General features: G+C 35.7%; 1 protein-coding gene across 1 annotated transcript in view; it reads left to right on the top strand.

Annotated features, from left to right (window-relative positions):
- Positions 1 to 22,002, top strand: part of GRM7 (glutamate metabotropic receptor 7) — an 858,034-nt gene that overhangs the window by 145,958 nt on the left and 690,074 nt on the right. The window lies entirely within an intron of this gene.

The following is a 22,002-nucleotide window of genomic DNA, read 5'->3' as shown; positions in this document are numbered from 1 at the left end:
ATTAGGGCCATCTTCAAGTTGTCAGGCACCCTGTGACCAGTAGAACCAGGTATAATGACTCAGTACTTGACAGATTTCTGCTGTTTAGAAGAAATGCTATGACATGAATAGTTTTAGTCTTCATGAAGGAAGGTGACTGAATCTTGAATAACATGCCTATTTTAGGTCCCCATCACTTACTCCTGCTGCTTATAAATGCTATTTATAAATGCTGCTTATAAATGGGACAAGAGAATTTATGGCATTGAAAGTTCAAGGGTGTTTCTAACTCTGGGGGTTTTCTCTGCTGTGTTTTTGAAAAGGAGATTAAAATTGTCTCTAATAAAGTACTTTGGAATATTTATTACCATGGAAATTATATAAAAGAGAAACATCCTTCTGGCACACAAGAAGGGGGAGAAATGTTCATTTATGAAAATTCATGTTCAGAAATTATGCCCATTAAGAATAATCACTGACGATAGCAACTCAGTTTTTTTCCAATAAGTTCTCTCTTGCCCTTATTTCAACTAAGTTAGATACCTAATGCAACAATCTCTAATGAAGCAAAACTGTTGAGTCATGACTCCCCTGACTACATCTTACCAGAAAATAAGGGATTTGATTGCAACATTTGTGGATTGGGTTCTAAAGCTGCCCAAATTAATGTATTTGATGTCAGTCTACCTTTCCAGCTTGATTTATTTCTGCTCCATTATAAAACTCCTTGTGCTGGCAAGTTGACTCATTTTCCCCTAATGCTTCATGAGATTTCAAAACTCATTGCATTAACTCATATCACGCCTTCTCTTTAAAACATCTTCCCTATTATGCCTTTTTCTCTCCTTAGAACACATAGCCTTGAAAATCAGCACAAATCTCACCTCTTCCATGAAGCCGTTCCTGACCCCATTCATCTATTTATGTGAGCTTATACTCAGCAGAAATCACAACACTTTTACATTCAGTCTCTCTTTTCCCAGATACCCATCTTCACCCTGTGAATATCTGGGACTACAAAATGTTGGTCCACACTATTAACCTTTCCCACAAACATTTCAAAACATTCATTCAGTATTTAGAATTAGGATAATTTAAAAATCTAGATATCTGGAACCTTGAAAAATTACAACAGCTGGCAACATTAGTCCTATATTTAAAGTGGCAACAATTGACTAGAACTATGTGGCAGACATCCTTTTTTTCATGGAAATGGATTCTATAGTTTGCTAAAAACCACACCATCTCCTTTTAATGATATTCAGCAAGCTTTACTCATGTATGTTTTTTTGTTATTCTCCCTCCAAGGACTCTGATATAGTCCACAAACTGGCCTTTATCCTTCTTCCTCTTTTTTTTTTTTTTAAGTTATTTTGCCTTCTTGCTGTTTATTCTCTACATAGAACCTGGGATAATCTTTTTAAAAGGAAAAGGAAAAGAAAAATAATGACAAAATTAAGACGTTATCACTGCATTATTTAACCTCCCCCTATGCTTTTCCATTGAATTTAGAGCAACTGCAAGTCCTCTGACAGCCTCCCTCCCTGAAACCCTTCTCCAGGTGCTCACTCTGTGTCGGTCATATTGCTCTTCCTCTCCCTTGAACATGCCAAGCTGTTCATTTCTTTTTCTTTTCTTCCAAATCATTCTCTTTCTGTTTTGAGATAAAATTTACATAATTCCTTTATAAGTTTAAGGAGTACAGAAAAATATCTTGACTTACAAATACTGTGAAATTATCACTACAATGTTTAGGTAACATCCATCAATTCATATACAAAAAATAGAAAATATATTTTTCCTTGTGATGAAAACTTAGAATACACTCTCTTAGTAACTTTTAAATATACTATACAGCATTGTTAACTATACTAATCATATTGCACATTATATCCCTAGTACTTATTTATCTCATAACTGGATGTTTGTAACTTTTGGCTACTTCCCTCCAATTCTCCCCTCCCACCCTCTGCCTCTCCTCTAGTAACCAGGAATCTGATCTCTTTTTCTATACTTTTTGTTTGTTTGATTTCATTTTCTTCATATAAATGAGATCATATGATGTTTGACTGTCTCTGTCATTACTTTCACTTAAGTAAATACCCTGAGAGTCCATCCATGTTGTTGTAAATGGCCGGATTTTTTTTTATGGCGAGATAGTACTCCAGTATATATAGAGATTATCTATCTATCTACCTATCATCTCTCTCTCTCTCTCTCTACTTATCATCTCTCTGTCTACACACACACACACGCACACATACTGTATTTTTTGTGGCTAAAATGTACTCCAGTATATATCCCCACATTTTCTTTATTTATTCATCCCTTGATAAACACTTAGGTTGTTTCCATGTCTTGGCCATTGTAAAAAATGTTGCAGTGAAGATGGGGGTGTAATATCTCTTTGAATAGTGATTTCATTTCCTTTGGATAAACACCCAGAATTGGAATTGCTGGATCATATAGTTATTCTATTTTTATTTTTTGAGGAACCTCTATATTTATTTTCATAGTGGCTCTACCAATTTACATTCCCTCAGACAGTACACAAGTATTCCCTTTTGTCCACAGCCTCCACTGCATTTTTAATCTCTTGTCTTTTTGATGATAACCATTCTAACAGGTATAAGGTAATATATCACTGTGGTTTCCATTTGCATTGCTCTAATGATTAGTGATGTGGCTTTTCTTCCAAATCTTCCCATGGCTGGTTCATCATTTTGATCTTAAGACGAAGTTGACCACCTTCATGCTTCCTCCCAAATTGCATTTACCCCATTATCCTGTCTAATATTTTATTAACTTATGCTCTTCTATTTGATTACCTAACATGATCCTGTTTATATACTTGCATACTTATTTCCCTATTTCCCTCTAATAAAATGTAAACTCTAAGAGGGCAAACACCTCATCTGTCTTTTTCACAACTATTTACCCAGAGCCTAGCACAGAGCAAAGCAAACATAGGTGAAGAACAATTATATAGAGTCAGCTTTCTCAATATGTGTGCCTGTTGCACTCCTGGCTTATAATGTCATATTAATAGATACTTCTGCTTTTTCTGCCCAGCAAGTTTATAAGTATCTTGTAAGTGAACACTTTGCTAATTTTTTAAAAATACAAAAAATACAAGGCAGTTCTTTACAAGGATTTAGTAGACATTTGACAATAAGATTGAGTCAAGAGTGGATATAAAAGGTCAAGATGAAGAAATGTGTTAATTATATTAGTTTAAAAGCTTTCAGATAATAACAACCTCTGCTTATGAATAGTAAGTTAATTCAGGCTTCTAATTCTGACCAAGATGAATTAATAGATACCCAACTCATCCTCTTGCCTAAAACAATCATTTAAAAATGACAGAAAAGAATTAAAATAATTTTATAATTTTTTAAAAATTTAATTTTAAAAGTAATTTTATAATTTTTAAGTCATTGAAAATCACTCAACTAAGGACAGAGGTTCCTGATAAATGGGAAACAGACAAGATATATTGCGTCAGGTTATTGCACAAATAAATGCATTAAAAGTTGTTCAAACAATTAGTCATTAGGTAAATGTAAATTGAAATCACTGTGAAATACCACTACACACCTACTTCAATCTATTAGAATAATTTAAATGAAAAAAAAATTGATCATACCAAATGTTGGCATTGATTCAGAGAAACAGGGAGTGCTAGTCAGAATGTATAATGACAGAACCACTTAAAAAACAGTTGAGCAGATTTTTAAAAAGTTAGATATTCAGGAGAAACTGAAACCTTCTGCATTGCTGCTGGAAATACAACGTGGTACAACCTCTGTGGAAACGAATTTGGTGGTCCCTCACAAAAAATTGAACATAAAATTACTACACAATTAGTCAATTCTACTTCTAGGTATGTACCCCAAGAATTGAAAGCCTAGACTCAAATAGACCTTTGTACTGTTGATAGCAATACTCTTCACAATAACCAAAAGTGGAAACAACTCAAATGTTGATCAACAAATGAATGAATAAATAAAATGTGGTTTATGAAATTCTGACACACGCTATAACATGGATAAAACTTGAAGTATTACATTAAGTGAAATAAACCTGATTCAAAAGGGAAAATATTGTGTGATTCTATTTACATGACATACCAAGAGTAATAAAATTCATAGAAAAAATAAAATAATAGTTGCCAGAGGATGAGGGGAAGAGGAATAAGAAGTATTTTTTAATGGATACAGAATTTTATTTTGAGAAGATGAAAAAGTTCTGGAGATGGATGGTGATAATGGTTGCAAAACAAGAATGTACTTAATGCCACTGAACTGTGTATACTTAAAAATGGTTAAAATGGACAATTTTGTTATGTATGTTATGCCACAAAAAACAAGTTAGGCATTCATTTACAATGTGATCTAGCCACTTCACCCCTAGGTTTTTACCTAAGAGAAAAATAAAGCACACATCTACAAGAAGATTTGTACATGAACGCTAATGGCAGCCTTGCTTATAATAGATAAGTACTGGGACAATCCAAACATCCATCAATAGGTAAATAAAAAAACTGTGATATATAATACACATGCACACACACATACATACATGCATATGAATGAACTATTAGGGCACAACTCAGCGTTGATGAATATTAAAATAATTATGCTGACTGAAAAAAATCAGAAAACTTTAGAAAAAGCAATCTAATCTCTATGACAGAAAGCAGATCAATGATGGCCTACAGATTTGCAAGGATGGGGAAATGGGGTGACAGAAAAATAGACTGGGTGGCAAAATTCCAAAGAGACACTAGGAAACTTGGAGATGATGGATATCTTCATTAACTTGATTGTGGTGATTTTCTATTAGATACACTATTTCAAAACTCATCCAATTGAACAGTTAAAGTATGTGTAGTTTGTTGTATATTAATCATACCAAAATAAAGGGTGTTACATAGTAGGTCTAACATAATAGTAATTCAGCAATATCTGTGCATGAAGGTGGCCTTCTTGACCCAAAAGCCATTGTTATTTATGAAGAGCACAAGCCAAGACCTGACTCATAGTAATCTGATCAAATGGACTCTTGAAATCATTGACTTTAAGAGATGGAGTGTATTTAGTGTCCATGCATCTTAATGAAAACTAATGATAATGATTTGAAATGTAATGGATTCCTTGCAGTCTTATTGAAACTTAATGGAAAATGATATGGTATAATTTGAAATCAATTTAAATTATCTAAATGAATTATTAATATGTCTGTCATAAAGTTGTCTGGCATGTATTATTTAGAAACAAATGATTCACAATCAGGTTTACCAAAAACTATAGTTTCTGGAAGTGTAATATTAAAACATCTTTTTCTCTCAGAAGTCTTTAGACAATTCTTGAGACAGAATAAGAATGATATTCTATGTTTATTGAAAAAAATATTGTAGTAAAAACTACCTTATTTTGTATGACTCTAGTATAAGGCATAGCCATAAACACAACCACACTATTCCTTAGGTAGGAAAAAAATGTGAAATATATACCATTGTCTTTGTATAGATTTAAAAATTTCAATATTTTCCCATTAAACAAAGCATTAAAAAATTAATTACTTCATCCAGTGTCCCTTTCCTTATTTTTTTGATACTCTGACATGTTTACCTTCTTTAGCTTCCTTCAAAATGCTAAGTACATTCTCACCTAATATTCCTAGGATGCCTTTCCCTTGGTTTAGTTAGTTTGGATTTGCTTTCATGTCTTCAGAATGACCTTCCTTAAATTCCATTGCAATCTGTACCCTGTTTTAGAATGTTTGCTCCAAGTATTTTTTCCTTTATATTATGCTCATATTGTGTGTTAATTATTAATTGATGTATTAATATTAACATATTACTATATGACTTTAATTGTTAAATTTCTGCTTCCCCACTAGGCAATATTTTTTGTTTCCATTTTGTTTACAAATTTATCTCTAGCAAAAACAGGCATCTAGTAAATATGTTGAAAATAAACAAATCAATCAAACTGAGATGTAGAGAAATAAGTGACTTGGCCAAGGAAACTTATCTTAAGAATACATCCTTTTGACCTGTGCTCTCTCCATTAATCTTCCTAGTCTCCAACATTGATCAAGTGTTGAAGTTGCTAATCAACACTTCTATGTCAAAGGGAAGGATTTGCACATAAACTTTGCACTTGAAGTGTCTGATCTTCTAAAATACGTAAAAGACATCTCACATAGGTGTCAGTACTATGGTTGTTAATTTGGTAAACCAGCTTGTGGAACAATATGTTTCATACTTTAAATGATGATTTTGCTGTCTATAATGTGTGTGGGCCTTCCACTGGAGAAAAATGTAAAATGAATTCTTCATCCCAAAACTCATGACTGATTAAGTAGCTGTGGGAAAATGTGGCTTTCAGCCCAAATTGTGCTTATATGCTCTGGAATTTATCCTATGAGTTATTTGTATAGATATGAGTAGTAAATGTAGACAACTCTGTAATATTTCAGTTTCATAAGATATGAGGACTAAAGGAGTAAGAACCTAGAATGTGCTCAATAAATGTTAATTATTATTATTACTGTCACACTCAGGAGAAAGTCAACCAGAAATATATTATGGTCATACCAGGGGACCATTTGTAAGATATGTAATTTGAATCCTTTATCTAATATTCATGTGTCATTTGATTATATACACCTTGTTCCCCAGTAAACTGAAGAGCTATACAAGATACATGAACTAGTGAAGGGTAGGCCAGGAGAAAGATTTTCCTCTGGGTAAGATTACGTCAGTTTCCTTGAATGATCTCATTCCATCATTGTTCATTTGTTTTTACATTGGGATCATTACCGCAATCACTTGGGGGACATTTAAGGGGAAAAAAATCCTCTGACCCCATCTCTGAAAGTTTAATAGGTCTCTGGTGGAGATGGGAAATCTGTGTTTATGAAAAGTTTTCCCAAGTGATTCTGATTATCAACCAAGTTTAGGAAGAACAATTAAACCACTGAAATATTTGGCCTGTATTATAATAATCAAAAAGGAACTATCCCCAAAGCATCAACTGGGCAAATAACTCTCACCAATAGAAACATCACTACTTGATTAAAGATACTCCAGAATGAAGCATAAAAATAGTAATAAAACTTGAATATTATGGCTTGCTTCCAGACTTTTGTAGTCATGTAATTTGAGAATAGTAAGTCTATCACAAATTATGACCTTTTCTGAGCTTCAGCAAGTATAAATTTAGGAACCAGGAATAAATGTTTTGATAAAGTACAATAAAAAGTCAAATGATCTATGTACAGTACCAGAACCCAAAGCAATTAAGGGGTTACCAGCCAAGTCCTCTTCAGCTGGACACAGTTGAAGTCTGTGTGGACTCCTCACCCTCTCCTTGCTCAGCAGAGAAATTGTTGTGATGGTGGCTGGGAGATAGTGTGGCAATGTGGCGGGAGATCTCAAATTTTCAGAAAGAATCTGGCCCTGGAGGAAAGGAGTGGAGGCAGAGGATACAGGCAGGATGAGTTGCACTTGTACAGGGAATATCACTTCATGATGGCTTGGTCTTTGCCGGGGGCTGGTGAAGCCTGTGATTATGAGGTTGATGAGGTTGGCAAGAACTAGAAGAGCAAGTAGAGGGATGAATCTGAGCACTGACTGCCTCTGAGGGGCACTGGGTTTACCCTGAGACAGGAGGGGGTGGGGTTACTTGATGATGAAAGATTCCTCTTAAGTATCAAAGATCTGTAGGACCTAAGATGCTTGAAATGGCTGAAAAAGAAAACGGAAGTAGAAAAGCCAAGTTAGGCTTTCTCAGTTAGGAGAGGGGCCATTTCATGTACTTGGTAACTCAGAAGGAATCCATATTGGAATAAAATATAGTTACATTAAAGGTAAGGAGAGTATGTAAAGCACAGAGAAAAATATATTGGTAGAATAGAAAGTACTGTGTTAAGGACTGTACAAAGAACTGCGTAAGGAAGCTGCTACCTGCAAGAAACAACTTGAATGACATTTTTTATTTTACATATAATTTAAAAGAAGATAGTAGACTAAAACAATAACCTGCCTTTTCATGAGCCTAGAGACATATGAAAGTGAGGAAGTGTCGAGGATGTGGAGACATTCCACAGACAATTTTCAGACCAACATTCTTTGTCCCTTGCCTTAAAAATACTCATGGCTTCTTTTTGCCCATTTAAGAAACAAATGCAGCTTAAGCTTGCACTGGTATTTGTCTGTTCACTAACCTTTTATTGAGTATATACTATGCACCTGGCCCTGTTGCTAAAGTTATGATTTTGAAGGGGAAGAAAATATTTTCCCTCTATTTTTCTGAGTTTTTAACTGAGATCTCTATAATAAAAGATAGGCAACAAGGAATAAAAAAGCAGAAGTTTGATAACCTGTACATCTCATGTATGCATGGGTAATACCCAGGAAAAGGAAGTAATTCTCAAGAGGTGAGTTGTGTAGAATTCAGGATGAAATACCATTTTAATAGGAAAAGGGGAGGATGGATGTTCGCCTCTTAAGAGACAGTAACTAACTTTAGAAAAGGTGAATGAGCCATTAGAAGAATGGATGGGCAGTATGATAGTTTATGACAAAGTTGTCTGGTTGTGGTGTCTGTACTTTCAGTCTCTTCTCCCGCAACGATGAAACTCCTGGAGAGAAGATTTATGACAACTGACTTCCTTTTGGAGGATTAATTTTTAAGCAGAGAAAGGGAATTCAAAGAATTCCTTTCCCTGCATTTTCTGTTTTTCAAGTGACTACCACTCAACATATTCAATATACCAAAATGACATTTTTTGACCAAAAATTTTTATTTCAATTACATAAGTTAACAACATTCTTTGTCATAACTTTTTAAAATTAATTAATTTATTTTTCCAAATACATTTGTCTCCGCCTTCCCCCATCACTTTCCCCTGCCCTCCTCCCCAATCTCCCTCCCTCAACCCTTCCCCACTTTGGCTTTGTCCATGAGTCCTTGCTATATGTTCCTTGATTTGCCCCTTCCCTTCCTTTTCCCCCTCCCACTCCTTCCTCCTTCCCTCTTCTCTCTGTTGGTTTCTTTTCCTTTCAGTGTTGCTGGTCTTATTTTCCTTGAATCTCTGTTTTGTTGGTTAGGTTCCGCTTATAGGTGAGATCATATAGTATTTGTCTTTCGCCCCCTGGCTTATTTCACTTAGCATAATGCTCTCTAGTTCCATCCATGCTGTTGCAAAGTGTAGTAGTTCTTTTTTTTTTTCTTTCTGCTGCATAGTATTCCATTGTGTAAATGTAATACTACCAAAATGACATATTTTAAGGTGGCGAGTCCTGAACTCCTGCAGTCATATATTGGGTAACTTTTTCTGCTACCCTCCAACTTGCATCATTTTGTTTATGCTTGACAACACATGACAGTGATTTTATTACTCTATTCTGCAGATGAAGAGAGAGAGAGACTGAGAGAGATGAATTCACTTGTCCAAGGTCAGGGAGCCAAAGAAGGAGAGAATCCAGGTATAAATCTAGGTCTGTCCAACACCAAACCAATTCTTCATCTAGCTCATGCTATTGAGGTTATTGTATTATGATTTATAGGTTGTGTGAAAAGGGGAAATAAAGAAGAGACTGAAAACTGAGTTGTGGCCATTGACTGGGAGTAGGGTTGAGAAGAAAAGGAAAGAGTAAGAAACATACTACAGCATGATGGCATTAAAATGAATTTTCAATGGGAGTGAACTTATTTTACTTGCTTTGTGGGATGAGAATGTACCTCCTGCTATTTGACCATGGTCTGAATGAAAATTTGGAAAATGGAAAAAGCCCTGGAACTCATAATCTTCAGAATAGCATCCAGATAACCAAGATTAGAGATAGTTATATAATCTCTAATTTATACATCTAATTCATTAATAATATCATCTGAGAGAGGTGAGAAAGTGGAGTATAATCCAATTAAAGTTCAATGAAGAGCTAATTGAACTATAAAATAGATAATTTTATTCGAGTGATTTTTTTTTCTATAAAATCTTATGTACTATAATTTCACTGAATGTGTAGAAAGGGTTCTTTATTAAAAACGTCCTTATTAAGGATATTAAATAAAATTTCATTTTCTTTGTTAGTGACCTACAATTTTGCAGTTTGGTTTTCTAAAGATTTTGGAATACCTTCATTGCTTTTTAGAACACTGAATAGCAGTTATAAATGCAGTCAAGTTTCGGATAAAATTCAGGCATACCATGGATTGTGTTTCCAGTTTACTCCTTTTACAAAATGAGTCTAACCACATTGTTTCCTGAAACTTAAGAAATGAGGACAGAGCATGACAGAATAAGTGGTCTCTCTTGGGTCTTAAATTTCTCCATCTATGAAAAAGTCTAAGCACCGTGCCCCCTGAATTTTCTAAAATACAGATGACATGCCAGCATGGATAATCAGTAGATGAATGTATTAGACTGTCCTTGATGTTTCTAATATTTATTGATGTTTCTAATGATGCTTCTTAAAGTACCTAGGAATACCTCTGGCCTAGCATGAATTCCTAGAAATAGCTAAGTATCTATATGTGTTTGTCCCAAACAGAAAAGAAAAATATCAATGTTTTACATTGTAGTTTACTAGCTGACTCAATTCACAGCTGCTAATGGGCTTTCCTTTACCTTTATTTTAAACCAAGTTATGCTTCTCAGGTTGGAAGAAACATAGTCTATAGATAGCAAAGTTAGGAAAGAATCAAGATACCAGGCTGTATGGGTTTAAAACCTGGTTTTATCACTTACTAGAAAATTTAAAGAAAAAACCAAACAAATCTTTGAGCAAACTGCTCATTTCTTATCTCAAAAATAGGAATAATGATACTATGTCCTGGGCTTGCTTTAAAGATTAAGTAAGTTGAAAGTACATAAAGGGTTTAGAACAATGACAGGAAGTACTAGGTAATTACTAGCTATTACTCTTCTCACCTTAATTGGAACTGAGATGCCTTTCTACAGAGACATAAAATATTTTTCCAAACCTCTTGAAGAACAGAAAAGTACTTTAAACATACTATGTATGATTTAAAAAATGAGCAACAATTATGTGATGTTTTTGATATTGTGCTAAATGCTTGTAGGAACAGGAAAAATATATTTGGTACATATATTTTATTTTCCTCAAGAGCTGGAACCAGTTATGCAGCAACAGTGACACATTTTACTACACTGAGTTCATAAAATAAAGAGAAGAGTAGTCATCAAAACCACAAAGGGGAAGTTATAGTCTAAGCAGATTTCCAAGTCTCTAGTTATTAAATAATAGACTGAGACCTAATAAACATGTAAATGTATTCTAAACATAAAGTACTCAAGCTCTACAATACTAATTTAACTGAAGTCTAATTACTTTCCATATTAAAGAGATACTCACTATTTTCTTTTTCAGGCTGCCATTCTTTTTTTCCTCTAATGAATAACAAAAAATGATATTATTTCAGTCAATAAAAAGTTACTAAACTGATAAAAGTTTTCTTTTTGCATATAAAATCCCCTTTGTTCACTAAAGATGGGTTGATCCATTGCTCTGTTTGGTGGCTCTACAATGTGTTGAGGATATTATTTAATTATTTAAATCTTAAAATCTCTTGCACCATATTTAGGAAAGATTTTTGCTTGATCAGCCTCCATTCAATGGCCAACCAACGAGGGAGGCTCCAAGGTCTGTATTAACATACAGTCTTATAGGTCTCTCTTCTTAAGAATCTGGATCTTCTCTCTACCTTCAGATCCTGCTTATCCTGGAAACTATTGACAAATTTGCCCAATTCTCCTTTCCTTTTTTTTTTGGCACAGGACTCAGACAGATTCTATCAATAGAAGATAAAAAGCAAAAACAAAGCCCATTGATTTAGCTGCTGCCTAAGAAATTAGGACAAGTATAATAGAATAACAATAAAATAAGATTTAAAAAAAAGAAAATCCTTAGCTAAGGGTCAAAGCTCATGGGTAGAAAGTGAGGAGCTTTATAGAGTGAGGAACTAGGAAAATACCTGGTTATAAGACTTTGAATATCCTTCCCCAAATGCCACCTGCCTGTATGATTAATTACTATTAGTGACAATGACTTGGCAATGATTATCTCTGTCTAAAGTTTGCCACGCAATGATAAATTTGTTATAAGAACATCACTCTATATTTTTCCCATCAGCAAAAATGCATGGTAAAATTATTATTCTATTGATGAGGGAGCTGAGATTTTGGGAATTTTAATAACTTGCTCAAGGGGGCTATAGACCAATCATACGGTGATTAATTAAGACCCACATGCTTTTTAAAATACCAACACCAATATTCTTAATTTTTATGCCAGTGGTTCTTAAATTGGGGTCCCCAGAAGCCTGCAATGGTATCTCTTTGGATTTAGAAATGCAATATTCCAGGCTCCATCCCAGATATACTGAATTAGTATCTCTGGGGTAGGGCCCAGCTGTCTGTGTTCAACAAGTTGTCCAGGCAATTCTGCTGTAGGCTAAAGTGTGAGGACCATTGCTTTATGTTACACTGCCTCATGTTAAAAAAATAGTAATTTTTCTCTCTTAGTTTAAGTATCAGAAAAATGGCTTCATAAACCCAACTAAATTTGTCAAATTTCTTATAGGTCTGTGATTGTGAAATTTGCATGGTTCCTTTGCAAAAGAACAAGTTGTGGGGAAGGCTGAAGACTTTCAAATTTTCCAAATATCTGTCATGCTATAGCATCATACTTATGATGCTAAACATATGGGTAGGCAGAGATATAGAGAAAATTGGCTTAGTCTTAAATGAGAAAGTTTTTTTTTTGTTTGATTGTTTGTTTTGTGACAGGTATTATACGGATTAAGAAATTCCATTTATGTCTTTATTTCTCTAATGAAGTGCACTGAAGTAAAAAGTAACCTTCCTTATCCTGAGCATTTGTGACAGTTTATTACCTTTCAAGGGATTAGAGCAATGCATATGCTAATAACTTACAGTGGCATCACTTCACTTGCATAGATGACAATATAGCAAGCACGTGTTACATGTGTAATATTGGATGTGCCACAATAGGAGAAAGCCAAAGACACATCATTTCCACCTAGGAAGTGTCAATCAATACAAAGTCAAAGTTCAGTTTAGGGGAAATGTCATTCTTGTAATATTCTGGCAGAGTAACTGAGAAAAAAAACTCTTTGAGAATTCCTAGGTAAACTAGACTTTGTTCCATTGATTATGGATTTGATATGTTGTTACTAATCTGTCTTTCGTAACTAAGTGGCTCTTGTGGACATGCAAACTGATCATTTCCTATTTTATTCAAATTTTTGAAATGTTTATGAGGAGAAAAGTATATCCATTTTTTCCAGTCCTATCCATAGCATTTTCAAAACAATGATTTCTCTAAGTTTACAAATGCCAGTCTTGTTCATTCACTATATACCCTGTACTAGGCTCATAGTGATAGCTTAATAAAATATATAGCAAGGACTCATGGACAAAGCCAAAGTGGGGAAGGATTGAGGGAGGGAGATCGGGGAGGGGGGCAGGGGAAAGTGATGGGGGAAGGTGGAGACAAATGTATTTAAACAAAAAAATAAATTAGCAATCAATTGAAAAAAATAAAATAAAATATGTATTGGACATGTGGGCGATGCTTCCCTCATTAGTGATGCCATTTCCTAGCCCACTGCCCTTGCGTTGTTCTCATGAGGCCAGTATATGTTTTCCAAGGACGTATTTCAAGAATGCCAGTTTATAACACATATTTACTTGAGGTTCAAGTTTATTGCATCATCTAATTTGAGCTTTGGAAAAAAGCTAAAAAATGTTTTAGTTCTAACCACAATGCTAGACACTGATGGCTCAACACTTCAAACAGAAATCTCATTGTTCATGGTGCAGTGTGTTTCATGATTTGATCTTTTTTTCTGCCTCCCTGAAATCTTAAACTTAACACTTAGTTTTCTAGGTGCCTGATATGGCCCTAGGCCCTCATGTCTAAAGGACTGGGATGAACAGCATAGTTTTCACCAAGAAGCTGTTAAAAATGCATATTCTCAGGAATGTTCTAAACCCTTGATTGAGAATTATCATTTTAAAATCTTCAAATTTACGATATATTCTCTTCTGTTATTATTACTTTTAATCCTTTGTTTTTCATTTTGGACATTATAGTTTTCACCTCTGGGAGTTCTAGCTGCATCTTTTTGTCAATCTTCCAAGTCTATACTGAACATGTAGCATCTTTGTTCTAGGTTCTTGAAGTCTCTTTTGAGTACTCCATCTGACACCCATGAATTGTGAGGTTCTCCAGTTTGGTTAGTGGAGACAAGCGCTAATTCTACCTTTGTTAGTCTTGCTATTATTCTCTTAAATACTTTCAAGTTTTTTTTTTTTATTTCATTTTATTTTTGGCCTCAACAACTGACCTCACACTCATGAGCTGAGAAGCCTCAGCTATCTACTACAGTGGGGGGAACACTGTGAAAATCTCAGAGTCCCCTCCCTGGCTTCCTCTTTCCTTTCCTCTGTCCCGGGAACTCCAGACACCTTTGGCCCCCTGGACTCAGCTCTGTCTCCTCACTTCCTATGGTCTTCCAGGCTTTGTCTGCATTTCCACTTCATGTCACAGCTTGAAACTTTTTCCATCCAGTAAATGGGGACAATCATGGGACTCATTTTCTCTTTTCACATTCACTGTTCTATTGCCTGATGTCCAAAGTCTTGAAAAAAAGTTTTTTGGGTACTTTTTTCTAACTTTTAATGGTTTCAGGTGAAAGCATAACGAGCATAATCTAGTGTCTGTTTTTCCACCTTGGCCAGAAGCAGAAATCACACATTCTAAAATTTGAGAAATTCTGTTCAGGTGACATTTTCCCTGAACTTCTTGGGCTTAACATCCTTAGCTATTGCTTCGATGTTCTCTTGGTATGATTTCTAGGCGCTTGTGGATCCATTTTTTTTTTCATGAAAGAATCCTAAAGTCACATCACCTCTTTCAGTAGTCCTACAGTTGTTTTTTCAGAATCCAAGTATAAATCTTTGCATTTTACATGTTGATTTGTTGTCATCTTATTTAGTCCATCATACAAAATTGTCATTATCTTTTGGATAAACATGCCATCATTTTATTTTAGAAAATACTTCCAATTCCATGATGTCTGAAAATATAAGTAGCCAATTTGTATGATCATCTGAGTCACTGACAAAAATGTTGAGCAAGTGGTGTAGGAGATATTCCTCTGAGTTCTTCTAGATTAACATTGCATATACTCTTTTAATCACATCACCAATCTACCTGCTGTGTGACTATTCAATTTTTGTTTGTTTGTACAAATATCTTGAGTTTTATCAAAAGTTTTAATAACATTGTTTCTATTTGTTTATTTATTTATTTATTGTTCAAGTACAGTTGTCTCCATTTCCCAGAAACCACTTTCCCCTGCCCCACCCTCAATACTTCCCCAGTCCATGGGCCCTTTATACATGTTCCTTGATGACCTTTCCACTTCTTTCCTCCATTATCCCCCTCTCTCCTCCCTTCCGGTTACTACTGTCAATTTGTTTTTTATTTCAATGTCTCTGGTTATATTTTGCTGGCTTGTCTGTTTTGTTGATTAGGTTCCACTTATAGGTGAGATCATATGATTTGTCTTTCACTATCTGGTTTATTTCACTTAGCATAATGCTCTCCAGTTCCATTCATAGTGTCATGAAAAATAGGAGTTCCTTCTATCTTTCTGCTGCATAGTATTCCATTGTGTAAATGTACCATTGTTTTTTGATCCACCCATTTACTGATGGGCACTTAGGTTGTTACAAGCACTGGCTATTGTAAATTGCGCTACTATGAGCATCAGGGTGTATAGATTCTTTTGAGTTTGTGTTTCAGAATTCTTAGTGTATAATCCCAGCAGTGGAACAGCCACACCAAAAGGCAATTTCATTTTTAGTTTTTTGAGGAAATTCCACACTATTTTTCCATAATGGCTGTACTAGTCTGTATTTCCACCAGCAATGTACTAGGGTTACCTCTTTTCTACATTCTTGCCAGCACTTACTGTTTGTTGATTTCTTTATGATGGCTGTTCTGATTGGTGTGAAGTGATATCTCATTGTGGTTTTAATTTGCATCTCTCAAATCGGTAGTGATGCTGAGCATCTTTTCATATGTCTTTGGGCCCTGTGTATGTCCTCCTTGGAGAAGTGTCTGTTCAGGTGCTTTGCCCACTTTTTAATTGGATTGTTTGTCTTCCTGGAGTGGAGTCATGTGAGTTCTTTATATATTTTGGAGATCAAACCCTTGCCCAAGGTATCATTGGCAAATATATTTTCCCATATGGTTGGCTCCCTTTTCATTTAGCTGATGTTTTCTTTAGTTGTGCAGAAATTTTGTAATTTGATGAAGTCCCATTTGTTTATTCTTTCCTTTATGTCCTTTGGTCTAGGGGACATATCAGTGAATATAGTGCTGAGTGGAATATTTGAGTTTCCTGCCTGTGTTCTCCGCTAGAGCTTTTATGCTGTTGCAACTTATATTTCAGTCTTTTATTCACCTTGAGTTTATTTTTGTATATGGTGTAAATTGCTCATCAAGTTTCATTTTTTGCATGTAGCTGTCCAGATCTCCCAACACCATTTGTTGAAGAGGTTATTTTTACTCCATTTTATACTTCTGCTCCCTTTGTCAAATATTAATTGGTCATAGAGACATGGGTTTATCTCTGGACAATCAGTTCTGTTCCATTGATCTATGTGCCTGTTCTTATGCCAGTACTAGGCTGTTTTGATTACAATGGGCTTGTAATATACTTTGATGTTAGGTATAGTGACCCCTCCTACTTTGTTCTTCTTTCTCAAAATTGCTGCAGCTATTTGGGATTGCTTATGCTTCCATATAAATTTTTGAAATGTTTGTTCTATATATGTGAAGTATGTCTTTAATATTTATTAGGGATTGCATTTAATCTATAAATTGCTTTGAGTATTGTGGACATTTTGATGATGTTAATTCTTCCAATCCATGACCATGGTATATGCTTCCATTTATTTGTGTCTTCCTTAATTTCTTTCTTCAGTGTTGTGTAGTTTTCTGAGTACAGGTCTTTTACCTCCTTGATTAAATTTATTCTGAGGTACCTTATTTTTCTTGTTGCTATAGCAAGTCGGATTTTTTCCTGATTTCTGTTCTGATTCATTGTTGGTGTACAAAAATGCCTTCGATTTCTGAATATTGACTTTGTATTTGGCTGTTTTGCAAAATTCATTTATTAGGTTGATTAGTTTTTTGGTGGAGTCTATAGGGTCTTCTATGTACACTATTATGTTATCTGCAAACAGTGACAGTTTTACTTCCTCCTTTCCAATTTGGATGCCTTTTATTTCTTTTTCTTGTCTGACTACTGTGGCTAGGACTTGCAATACTATATTAGAATTGGTGGAAGCAGATACCCAAGTCTTGTTCCCAATCTTAGTAGGAAAGCATTTAGTTTTTGCCCATTCAGTATGATGCTGGCTGTAGGTTTTTCATATATGGATTTTATTATGTTGTGGTATGCCCCATTTACTCCCACTTTGTTGAGTGTTTTTTATCATAAATGGGTGTTGTACCTTATCAAATACTTTTTCCACATCTATTGATATGATCATGTGATTTTTGTCTTTCCTTTTGTTTATGTGATGTCTTACGTTTATTGATTTGCAATATTGAACCATCCTTGCATCTCTGAGATGGGTCCCACTTGATCATGGAGGATGGTCCTTTTAATGTGTTCTGGATGTGGTTTGCCAATATTTTGTTGAGGATTTTAGCATCTGTGTTCATCAGCAATATGGGCCTGTAGTTTTCTTTCTTTGCTGTGTCTTTATCTGGTTTTGGGATTAGGATGATACTGGCATCATACAAAGAGTTTGGGAGTCTTCCTTCTTGGATTTTTGGAATAGTCTGAGAGGGACAGGGATTAACTCTTCGTTAAATGTTTTGTAAAATTCTCCTGTGAAACTGTCTGTTCCAGGGCTTATATGTGCCAGGAGAGCTGTTATTGGTCTATTCAGGCATTCTGCTTACTTGTCTTTAAATGTCCTAGAAATTTGTCCATTTCACCCAGGTTTTCACATTTTTTGGAATATAATTGTTTATAGTAATATCTTACAATCCTTTGTATTCCTGTTGTATCAGTTATAATTTCTCCTCTTTCATTTATGGTATTTATTTGGATCCTCTCCCTTTTATTCCTTGATGAGTCTGCTTAAAAGCTTGTCCATTTTGTTTATCTTTTCAAAGAACCAGCTCCTGGATTTATTGATTCTTGAATTGTTCTTTTAGTCTCCATGTCATTCAACTCTGCTCTGATCTTGATTATTTCCTTCCTTCTACTGGCTCTGGACTTTGTTTGTTGTTTTTCTTCCAGTTCTTATAGATTTAGAGTTAGGTTGTTTATTTGAAATGTTTCTCTTTTTTAGGTAGGCCTGTATTGCTATGAACTTCCTTCTCAAGACTGCCTTCACTGTGTCCCATAGATTTTGGACTGTTGTGTTTTCATCTTCATTTGTTTCCAGAAACTTTTTGATTTCTTTCTTGATCTCATTATTAACCCATTCATTGTTTAATAGCATGTTATTCAGTCTCCATGAGTTTGAATGTTTTTGAGTTTTTTCCTTGAGATTGGTTTATATTTTCAAACTCTTGTTGTCCAAGAAAATGTTTGATATGATTTCAATTTTCTTGAATTTGTTGAGGCTTGTTTTGTGTCCTACCTTGTGGTCTATCTTTGAAAATGTTCCATGAAAAAGAAAAGTATGCATTTTGCCTCTTTTGGATGAAAGATTCTATATATGTCAGTTAAGTCTATTTGATCTAATGCATTGTTCAATTCCACAATATCCTTGTTGATATTTTGTTTGGAAGATCTATCCATTGTTGACAGTAGGGTGTTAAAATTCCCTCCTATCAGTGTGTTGCTGCCTATATTTTTCTTGAAGTCCTCCAAGATTTTTATTTATTTGGGTGCTCCTATGTTGGGTGCCTATAGGTTTACAGTGTTTATGTCTTCTTAATGGATTCTCACCTTCAGAATTATGAAGTGTCCTTCTGTGTCTCTTTTTATGGCCTTTGTTTTAAGTCTATTTTGTTGAAGTATTGCTACCCTGGGTTTTTTTTTTCCTGTCCATTTGCTTGGAATATTTTTTCTATCCCTTTACTTTCAGCCTGTGTAGCTCTTTTGTTTTGAGGTAGATCTCTTGTAGGTAACAGATGCATGTGTCATGTTTTCTTATCCATTCAGTTACCCTATGTCCTTGGAGTGGAGCATTTAGTCCACTTACATTTAAGGTTATTACTGATAGGTATTTATTCATTGCCATTTTACCTCCTTTGTACCCGTGTTCCTCTCTCTCTCACTCTTCATCTTCTTACAGAAGTCTCTTTATTATACCATGGAATGCTGGTTTGGTGGAAATATATTCTTTAAGCCTTCTGTTGTCTTGGAAACTCCTTATTTCACCTTCGATTTTAATTAAGAGCCTTCTTTGTAGAGTAGTCTCAGTTACCGGCCTTTGCTTTTCATTACTTGGAATATTTCTTGCCATTCCCTTTTGGCTTGTAGTGTTTCTGTTAAGAAGTCAGCTGGTAGCCTTATTGGGGCTCATTTGTATATTACTCCTGTTTCTACCTTGCTCCCTTTACAATTCTTTCCTTGTCTTTGAATTTTGCCATTTCAATTATGATGTGTCTTGGATGAGCCTCTTTGGGTTCCTCTTGATTGGGACCCTCTGTTCTTCCTGGACTTGTGTGACTTTCTTTTCAAATTAGGGACATTTTCCATCACTATTTTTTCAAACAGGTTTTCTATCCCTTGCTCCTCTTCTTCTGATATCCCAATTTTATGGATATTTTTACGTTTCATGTTGTCCTGAAGTTTTCTTAACCCTTCTTTGTTCTTTTTGAGTCTTTTCTCCTTTTCTTGCTCTTTCTTGGATCTTTTTTTCTATCTTTTCCTCCGCCTTGCTGATTCGATCCTCTGCTTCATCTAGCCTGCTTTTGATTCCTTCTATTGTGTCATTCAATTCAGAAATTGTATTCTTCATTTCCTCTTAGCTCTTGTTAATAGTTACTACGTCCTTTTTCATGCTGATATATTTTGCGGTAAGTTCCCTGTAGCTTCCCTGTAGTTTTTGGTAATTCCCACTGAGCTCATGGAGCTTCCTTAGAACCGTTGTTTTAAACTGAACGTCTGAAAGCTTATGTGCCTCTATTTCATTTAGCACTCTTTCTTAGGATTCCTCCTTTCCTTTCAATTGAGGGTTGTTTCTTCATCTTCCCATTATTTGTTAGACTCCTCTTGTTTGCTTCTGTTCCTTAAATTGATCTGTTTTGACTCCCTCACTTTGTGGTATGAACTTTTATGATAGGAGACCTGTGAGATTCTGTGGCATAGTCTCCTTGATCTCCTGATCTTGATCCTCTTGGTATACCCTCCATGACATTTATGTTGACTCTCTGTATGTTATTGAGTTTTGCTTCTTTTTGGGTCATTCCTTTGTGGGTCCTTCCCCCCAGCTGGTGGACTGATGGTCACTCCTCCCACCATGACTTATATCCTGTTGTGCAGGTGCTTCCAAACTACCCCAAAACCCAGGAAACAAACTCTTACCTACAAAAATAACTGCCCTCCTCAATCCCACTATCAACAGCAAATTAAAGTATTAATAAGGGTGTAAAAGATTATGACTATTATAAGAAAGGAAAGTGAATATGAGATGACTTACTGAAAGAAAAGTGAATTTGAGATGATAGAGGGGGAGCACTAATAAGAGTTGGGAGTCAGAGCAATGTGAAGAGAGAAAGTAACATTTCTATCATAGATAAAAAAATAGAATGAAAAAGGCTGTATATGCACAAAATTGATGGAGAAGAAATAAATGTTAAAAAGCTATGCGGGTAAGAAAATATGGCAAATCATGGGGGAGACTACAGTGGATTTCATTTTGGTAGCCTCTAGTATTTATCACTGTCCTTTCTTTCTAGATCTGCCTCTGTTGATGTCAGATGTTGACCCTGTCTGACTTTAGGCAGCCTATTTGAGACTTACAGGGAGCTACTGTCTGTGGCTGTCTCCTTCAGTTGTTAATCTAGTCATTCTGTACTTGGCAGCCAGGTTTAAACACTGTAAGGTGGGGCAGAATTCCTCCTGGGAGTAAGGCTATTGTTTACCCTCAGGCTACTGCTGCCCTGAAGGGAGTGGTCAGCAGCCACCATATGAGGCATGACTCAGCACTGGGATCCCACCAGCTACTCTTTCTGTTCTCTCCCCAAAGCCTCAGCATCCCCAGTCTCTCTTCTAGCATCTCTACTCCATTTTGTCCCACTCCCCACCCCCATTGCCAGGTATCTACTGTCTGTGGCCAACTCCTTCAGTTATTAATCTAGTCACGCTGCACTCAGCAGTCAGGCTTAAGTGCCACAGGGCCATTGCAGATCCCTCCTGGGGCTATTGTTTCCCCTTAGGCTACTGCCACTTGGAGGGGAGTGGTCTGCCGGAGCATGATGGCTGATGACTCAGAACTGGGATCCTGGGGTCTACTCTCTCAGTTCTTTCTCCAAAGCTTCTTGCCCCAGTCTCTCCTCAAACATCTTTAGCCCCTTCTGCCCCAACCTTTGCCTGAGCCCAGGGTAAGCGGCTAAAAATGAAAATTTGTGCATTGGCCCACAGCTCTTTGTGTCTCCAGCTGTCCGTCTCTGGCAGAGGGCAACATTACCTTTTTTTTGTCGCTGGTTGTTATCTGTGTACTTTTTGGGCTCTGGTGCTCTAGGCTGGGGATCTTAGTTTAGAGTTTAGACCTCACTTTTCCCAGGGGCATCCAACTGGCTGCTTAATTGTCCCTCTAGTATTGCTGCCTATGGGTTCCCAGCCAGCCTTCTGAAGTCTGAAGGTTGTGCTGAAGCTGATTCTTATGTCTGTCCTAGGTTATAAGGCTTTCTCTCGCTATTGTTCAGTTGTTTGTTCCAGGTAATTTCTCCACAATTTTGTTGTAATTCCAGATTTG

Source organism: Pteronotus mesoamericanus, unplaced genomic scaffold (assembly GCF_021234165.1).
Source record: "Pteronotus mesoamericanus isolate MK-2021 breed Mesoamerican mustached bat unplaced genomic scaffold, CSHL_Meso_final scaffold_54, whole genome shotgun sequence".
NCBI classification, from domain to species: domain Eukaryota; kingdom Metazoa; phylum Chordata; class Mammalia; order Chiroptera; family Mormoopidae; genus Pteronotus; species Pteronotus mesoamericanus.
This window is presented reverse-complemented; position numbering and strand designations above follow the sequence as displayed.